The sequence below is a fragment of the Mus caroli genome, chromosome 10, assembly GCF_900094665.2.
Source record: "Mus caroli chromosome 10, CAROLI_EIJ_v1.1, whole genome shotgun sequence".
NCBI lineage: Eukaryota > Metazoa > Chordata > Mammalia > Rodentia > Muridae > Mus > Mus caroli.
The window spans coordinates 26,994,748-27,003,456 of record NC_034579.1 but is presented as its reverse complement, the minus strand read 5'-3'; positions in this window follow the sequence as shown (position 1 = coordinate 27,003,456).

Below are 8,709 nucleotides of genomic sequence, written 5' to 3'. Positions count from 1 at the left end.
CCAACGAAAGATATGTCCATAGACATACAAGAAACTTATAGAACACCAAATAGATTGGACCAGAAAAGTAAATTCGCTCATCACATAATAATCAAAACACTAAATGCACAGAACAAAGACAGAATATTAAAAGCTGCAAGGGAAAAAGGTCAAGTCACATATAAAGGCAGACCTATCAGAATTACACCAAACTTCTCAACAGAGACACTATTAGCCAGAAGAATCTGAACAGAAGTCATGCAGACCCTAAGAGAACACAAGTGCTATCCCAGGCTACTATACCTAGCAAAACTCTCAATCAACATAGATGAAGAAACCAAAATATTCCAAGACAAAACCAAATTCAAACAGTAGCTATCTACCAATCCAGCCCTACAAAGGATTCCAGAAGGAAAACTCCAACACAAAGAGGGTACCCCCACCAAAGAAATAGCAAGATATTAATCATCTCATAACAAAGTCAAAAGGGGAGAATCATATGTACATAACGCCACCTACAACAAACATACCAGGAACTAACAATCATCTGTAATATCTCTCAATGTCAATGGACTCAATTCTCCTATTAAAAAAAAAACATAAGCTAACAGACTAGATACATGAACAGTTTGCTGCATATAAGAAACACACCTCAATAATAAAGACAGGCACTCTCTCAGAATAAAAGACTGGAAAAAAGTCTTTCAAGCAAATGGTCCCAAGAAACAAGTTGTCATCCTAATATCCAATAAAATGGACTTTTAACCAAAAGTTATCAAGTGAGATGAGGAAGGACACATCATGTTCATGGAAGGAAAAATCCTCCAAGAGAAAGTCTCAGTTCTGAACATCTATGCCCCAATTATGAAGGTACCCACATTCATAAAAGAAACTTTTACTAAAGCTCAAAGTACACATTGAACCCCACACAATAATAGTGGGAGACTTCAACACCCAACTCTCAGTAATAGACAGGTCATTGAAACAGAAACTAAATAGAGACACAGTGAAATTAACAGAAGTTATGAAACAAATGGGTTTAATAGACATCTACAGAACATTTCACCCTAAAACAATAGAATATAGCTTCTTCTCAGCACCTCATGGTACCTTCTCCAATCCTGACCATATAATCAGTCAGAAAACAAGCCTCAACCATTACAAGAAGATTGAAATAATCCCATGCATCCTATCAGATCACCACAGATTAAAGCTGGTCTTCAATAACAACAAAACCAACAGAAAACCCACAGAGCCATGGAAACTGAACAACTCTCTACTCAATGATAACTTGGTCAAAGAAGTAATAAAAAGAAATGAAAGACTTCCTGGAATTCAATGAAAATGAAGACACATCATATCCAAACTGATGGGACACAATGAAAGCAGTGCTAAGAGGAAACTTCATAGCACTAAGTGTCCTGGTAAAGAATTGCAGAGATCCTACACTAGCAGCTTAACAGCACACCTGAGAGCTCTAGAACAAAAAGAAGTAAACACACTCAAGAGGAGTAGATGACAGGAAATAGTCAAATTCAGAGCTGAACTCAACAAAATAAGAACGAAGAGAACTATAGAAAAAGTCAACAAAACCAAAAGCTGTTTCTTTGAGAAAACCAACTAACTAAAGGGACCAGAGGCATTACCCAAATCAACAAAATCAGAAATGAGAAGGGAGCCATAACAGCAGAAACTGAGGAAATTCGAAAAATCATCAGATCCTACTTTAAAAGCTTATACTCAACAAAACTGGAAAATCCGGATGAAGTGGATGATTTCCTAGACAGATACCACATATCAAAGTTAAATCAAGAGCAGATAAACTATATAAATACAGGGAGTCATTAAAAACCCCCTAACCAAAAACAGCCCAGGACCAGATGGCTTTAGTGTAGAATTCTATCATACCTTCAAAGAAGAGCTAATACCAGTATTCCTCAAACTATTCCATAAAGTAGAAACAAAAGGAACAGTAACTAATTCATGCTATGGAGCCACAATTACTTTGATACCTAAACTACACAAGAGTGCAACAAAAAGAGAACTTCAAACCAATTTCACTTATGAATATCAATGCAAAAAGAAGGTTCAGTGACAGGCCCAAAGTGGGATCCAGCTCAAGGGGCGGACACTATTACTGAGGCTATAGAGCACTCACTAAAAGGGATCTATCATAACTGACCTCTGAAAGACCCAACAAGCAGCTGAAAGAATTAGATGCAGATATTTGCAAACAATGAATGGACAGAAGCATCTGACCCCTGTTGTTGAATTAGAGAAGGCTAAAAGAAGCTGAGGAGAAGGGCGATCCTGTAGGAGGACCAGAAGTCTAAATTAATCTGGACCCCCGAGATCTCTCAAACACTGGACCACCAACCAGGAAGCATACACCAGCTGATATGAGGCCCCCAACACACATACAGTAGAGGACTTCCGGGTCTGTGTTCATTCAGAGATGATGCACCTAACCCTCAAGAGACTGGAGGCCCCAGGAAGTTTAGAGGTCAGGTGGGGTGGGGGGTAGGTGCTTCCATGTGGAGATGGTAGAGTGGGGAGGAGGTGTGGGATGTGGAACAGTCAGAGGGTGGGTGGGGAGGGGCGAGGAATGTAATATGGAGTGTAAAAAATGAATTACAAAAAAATAATAATTCTTGAAAACCAAATCCAAGAACACATCAAAATCATCATCCACCGGGATCAGGTAGGCTTCATCCCAGGGATGCAGGAATGGTTCAATATACAGAAATCCATCAATGTAATCCACTATACAAGCAAACTCAAAGGAAAAAAAAAAACTACATGATCATCTCATTAGATGCTGAAAAACATTTGATAAAATCCAACACCCCTTCATGTTAAAAGTATTGGAGAGATCATGAATTCAAGGCTGATACCTAAACACAATAAAAGCAACATACAGCAAACCAACAGCCAATATCAAATGAAATGGAGAGATACTTGAAGCAATCCCCCTAAAATAAGGGAGAAGACAAGGCTGCCCACTCTCCCCCTGTCTATTCAATATAGTACTCAAAGTTCTAGCTAGAGCAACTAGACAACAAAAGGTCAAAGGGATACAAACTGGAAAGGAGGAAGGTGAAGATGATATGCACTATTTGCAGATGATATGATAGTATACAAATAAGTGACCCAAAAAACCCAGGACAGAACTCTTACAGCTGATAAACAACTTCAGCAAAATAGCTGGATATAAAATTACATCAAACATATCAGTAGTTTTCCTCTGTTCAAAGGATAAACAGGCTGAGAAAGAAATTATAGAAACAACATCCTTCACAATAGTCACAAATAATATAAAATATCCTAGGGTAACTGTAACCAAACAAATGAAAGATCTGTATGACAAGAACTTCACGTCTCTCAAGAAAGAAATAAAACAAAACAAAACAAAACAAAACAAAACAAAAAACAAACAAACAAACAAACAAAAAAACCCTCAGAAAATGGAAACAACTCCCGGTCTTGGTAGACTTAACATAGTAAAAATGGCAATTATAACAAAAGCAACCTCCAGATTCCATGCAATCCCCATCAAAATCCCAACACAATTCTTCAAAGATATGGGAAAAGCAATTCTCAAATTCACCTGGAAAAACAAAACACCCAGAATAGTGAAATCAATTCTCAACAATAAAAGAACTTATGAGAGGAATCACCATCCCTGACCTCAAGCTATACTACAGAGCCATAATGATTAAAAACAGCATGGTATTGGTACAGAGGCAGACAGGTTGATCAATGAAATAAAATTGAAGGCCCAGAAATAAAACCACACACTTACAGACACTTGATCTTTGACAGAAAAGGCAAAAATATACAACAGAAAAAGAAAACATCTTTAATAAATGGTACTGGTCTAACTGTCAGTCTGTATGTAGAAAAGTGACAATAGATAAATATTTGTCACCTTGCACAAAACTAAAGTCCAAGTGGATCAAGGACCTCAATATACAATCAGATATATTGAGTCTAACAGAAGAGAAAGTGGGAAAGAGCCTCAAACTCATTGGTACAGGAGGAAATTTCCTAAACAGAATTCTAATGGCTCAGGCTCTAAGATCAAGAATTGATAAATGGGACCTCATGAAACTGAAAAGCTTCTGTAAGGCAAAGGACATAGTCAATAGGACAAATCAGCAATTTACAGATTGGGAAAAAAAAAAACCTTCACTAGCCCTATATCTAATAGAGTGCTAATATCCAAAATATATAAAGAACTCAAGAAGCTAAACAACAACAAAAAAAAACCAAACAACTCAATCAAAAAAGTGGATTCATAGCAGCCTTATTTGTGATAGCCAGAAGCTGTAAACAACCCAGATGTCCCATAATAGAAGAATGGATACAGAAAATGTGGTTCATTTACACAATGAAATGCTACTCAGCTATTAAGAACAAGGACGTCATGAGTTTTGCAAACAAATGTATGGAACTAGAAAATATCATCTTGAGTGACGTAACTTAGACCCAAAAGGAAATGCATTGTATGAACTCACTAATAAGTGGATATTAGCCAAAATAATATAGAATACCCAGGAAACAACCCACAGAACTCAAGGTTAACAAGCTGAAGGGCCCAAGTGAGGATGCCTCAATCCCACTAGGGAGAGAGAAGAAAGCAATCATAGGAACGGGGGCGGGGGGTGGTGGTGGTGGAGGGACAGAAGCTAGGAGAGAACTGGGTGGGAGAAGGCACAGTGTGGTGAAGGGGGGAAAATGATCAGGTAGTGTGTGTGTGTGTGTGTGTGTGTGTGTGTGTGTGTGTGTGTGTAAAACAGGACTGAAGCCCTGAGGATAGCAGAAAGAATGGAAACAGACAATCTCAGGAGGTAGGAGGTGGGGGGACCCTCTTGAATGTACCAGAGTCCTGGGAGGTGAGAGACTCTCAGGACTCAAAGGGAGGGACCTTAGATGAAGTGCTCTACAGTGGAGAGAGGGAACTTGTAGAGTCCACTCCCTGTGGAGGGACAGGACATCAAGTGGAGGGATGGGCTTGCCATCCCACAGTCAAAGCTCTGATCTAGAATTGTTCCTGTCTGGAGGAACTGCAGGGACAAAAATGGAGAAGAGCATGAGAGAAAGGAGGTCCAATGATTGCCACAAATTGGGATCCAGCTCAAGGGGAGGCTTAGAGCCCTGTCTTTGTTACAGATGCTGTGGTGTGCTTGCGACAGGAGCCTAGCATGACTGCCATTTGGGAAGCCCAACAAGCAGCTGAAAGAGTCAGATGCAGATACTAGCACCCAACCAATGGATGGAAGCCAGGGACCCATGTGGTTGAATTGGGGAAAAGCTGTAAGAAGCTGAGAAGAGGGGCAGCCTCATGGGAAGACCAGCAATCTCAACTGACCTGGACCCCTGAGATCTCTCAGATGCTGAACCACCAACCAGGCAGCATACAACAGCTGATATGAGGCCCTGACACATATACAGCAGAGGATTTCCTGGTCTGGCCTCAGTAAGAGAAGATGCTCCTAACCCTTGAAAGACTTGAGACTCCAGGCTGGTTGGGAGGCTTGGTGTGGTCGGATGGGGGTTGGGGACATCCTCTTGGCCATGGCAGTGGGGTAGGGGCATGGATGAGGTATGAGATGGGGAACAGCCGAGGAGGGGTAAAGTCTGGACTGTAAAAAAGGATTAAAGAATAAAAATTAAATAAATTTAAATAAAATATTAGGCAATATATATCAGTGATGTGAGGACTTTGATTCTGAAGCCATTCTGGCACATTTACATGGCAGGAAAATGACTAATAGTAAGTGTATAAGAGAAAACTTTAGAAACAAAACTTTTTTATTGATTCTTTGTGAGTTTCACATCATACATCCTAGTCCTACTCATCTTCTCACCCCCTCATATACGATCTTTGTTCTAGCACTCTCCCTTGACAAAAAACATGTGCACGTGCATACACACACACACACACACATGGAAAAACAAAAACAAAGTATAGAAAACATCTCATAATGGAAGCTGTAGGATGTCACAGTATGCCCCCCATATATCCCTTGCAAAGGTTCCTTGGTCTGGTTGAAGATCACTGGCTTCTGTGACATCAATACTGGATCCTCATTGGAACTCCATCCAGTTTTCTTGTTGTTGCTCTATATCATGGTGATACTGCAGCTTTGAAACTGTAGGACTGGCCATTTTATGTGTTCCAACCCTTCACAGATGGTACAGATTTCAGGATGGGTCAACTCAGAGCCCTGGATCTGGGTCTGGGTCTGGGTGATAACCAAGCTGGTCAGCCCACTGGCTCTCCTCTATCAACACCATCAGATCAAGGTCTCCAGCACTTTTTAGGCTAGGCCACCCACTGCTGCCATCAGCAGGAGGCAGAGTCAGCTCTTCTGCTCTCATGCCCTTGGGACCAGCTTACCTTGATCCCCACCTCCAGCTCCAGCTATATTGTGCTGCCCAGTCAAGATGAGTGACCCACTCTTCTAAGTGCTGCAACCTGGGAGGGGCTGGGCCAGCTCCCTCTCTCATACTTTCTGGGCCGGCTCACTCCTGCTTTCACCAATAGGGCCAGCTCAACTGTGTTGATCAAAGGAGGTGCAGAGCCTGCTCTCCTAGAGCCAGAGAGGGAGCAGGGCTAGTTCTCTCATGCCCTCAGGGCCAGCTCTACTTAACTACTACAGGTGGCAAGGGGGAAGAGGTAGGGATCACCCCCACACCGAAGCCAGCTCACAGCAGACTAGTGGTGGGGCCAGCTCTCTCACGCTCTTACCCTCAGGGCTGGCTCACCTGTGTCCCCTTCACTAGGGCAAGCATTACTGTGTTGTTGGGTACTCTCCCAAGTGTTACAGCTGATGAGGGACAGGACTAACTAATGACCTTGTGAGTAGCTTTGCTGACTGCTAGAGGTGTCAAGGAGGGCATCACCTCTATGCCAATGCCATGCCATGACAGATGAGTGGCAGGTTACCCCACACTCACACTCTGGGATCAGTTTACCCACATCGCCGCCATCAGGACCAATTCCATTGTAGTGCCTGGGTGAGGTACAGGACCTCCTCTCAGGAGTGCTGCCAGTGGTGAGAGCCTGGGCCAGCTCTCCAAAGCACTGCATCCAGTGAGGATCTGGGACAGTTCTGAATGGCACCAGAAGCTGCTCCAACTAGGGACATCTTCCTGTTCTCTGGTGGTAATATGAGCCATGAACATCAACACCAATCCCTGCCATTGTGTAGTTACAGAGTCAGACATGGCATTCAGCAGCACTTTAAGCTGAGACTTCACCATTGATGGTGGGGCTGGCCACTCACAAAAGACTACTCCTCAAGTCTCCAGTTTTATCTCTCTTCATAATGTTCATGCTGCTCCCATCTGACCACTACATACTCACACATTGTAGTGTCTCCGGCTGTAGTCTGGTTACATGGCTGGCTGTCTCCTGGTGGATACCCTCCATCTAAACTGTATAGTGTTGCAGGATATTTGATCATAGTGTGAACCCCAAGATTGCTTTATTTACTGAAAAAATGTATTTCTAGTTGTGGTGTGGCTCAGGCTTAGCACACGTCCTTAATCCCTCTGGCTGGAATACAAACTCACCCTTAGGCCCTTAGTACACACCTCTAATCCCAAACAATGAAGGCAAATTTAGTTTGTAGAAGGAAACACTCACATTTAAAAGTGATGTCTAATTAAATGGCAGACAGAGTGATGAGTTAGAGAAATGCCCAGCTCTGAGGAGCAGAGTGAGGAAAGGGAAGCTATATAAGAGAGAGCAGTACAGTAGAGAGAAAAAGGGAGACAGTTTTACTAGGAGATTTTTACAGAGACAGGGTGAAGAGAGAACAAGCTAGATGCAAGTGAAAATAGAACATGCCAGAGGATGAGAAGGAGCCAGAAGTTTAGGACAAATTGTCAAAGTTAGAATAAAGCCAAGCAGAATAATTCAGTAAGAAACGGAGAGAAGCCAGATTGAATTAGTAAGCTTGGAGAGGAGTTTGAGTCAGAAGAGCTGAGTTGAAACAGGCAGCCAGAGATCATGCAGGTAGACAGGGCTGTGGTGATGCATACCTGCATATCTGCAAAATTGTCTCTATTTGAGGGAAGAATTGCTCTCCAGCTATGCAGGCTTAGTGACCAACACATGCTGTCAGGTAGCTCTCAGGTATTCACTGAGTGTGTGTGGAAGTAAAGCTCAGCATACATTCTCAGCAGAATGAAACAGAGTCTGTGTTATGAGTTAACTCTGAGTCACAAATGGGCAAAAAGCCACTGAGACCAGGTGACAAATGTTATTGTTTGGTAGCTAAACCACTGATAATATTAAACCTGAGGTTTTTAAGGTCAAAGAGAGCAGAGATCTCAGGAGAAACTCTTATTAAATCTATAAACAGAAAAGTGAAGGAAACAGAGTTGCAAGTTATTCCAAAGGGAGAATAGCTAGTTAGTAAGACAGAGTAGACACAAGGTTAGTTTCTAAGCAAGAAGCTGTTTATAATTGATACCTGCTGGCAAAGGGAAAATCCATTTGCTCCAATGGAATGTTATCGGGTATATTAATTATATCCAGGAAAGGCTCCATGCCTATGAGTAGCTGGTGTAGCACCTGGTTAACACAAAACAAGCTCTATGTTTTTGTTGTTTGTGTGTGGACTTTTGTTTGTTTGTTTTTTCTTTTTAACTTTTTGGGTTTTTTTTTTGCCTGTTTGTTTTAATTTTCATTTTTATGCTTTTTTTTTAAAGAGAATG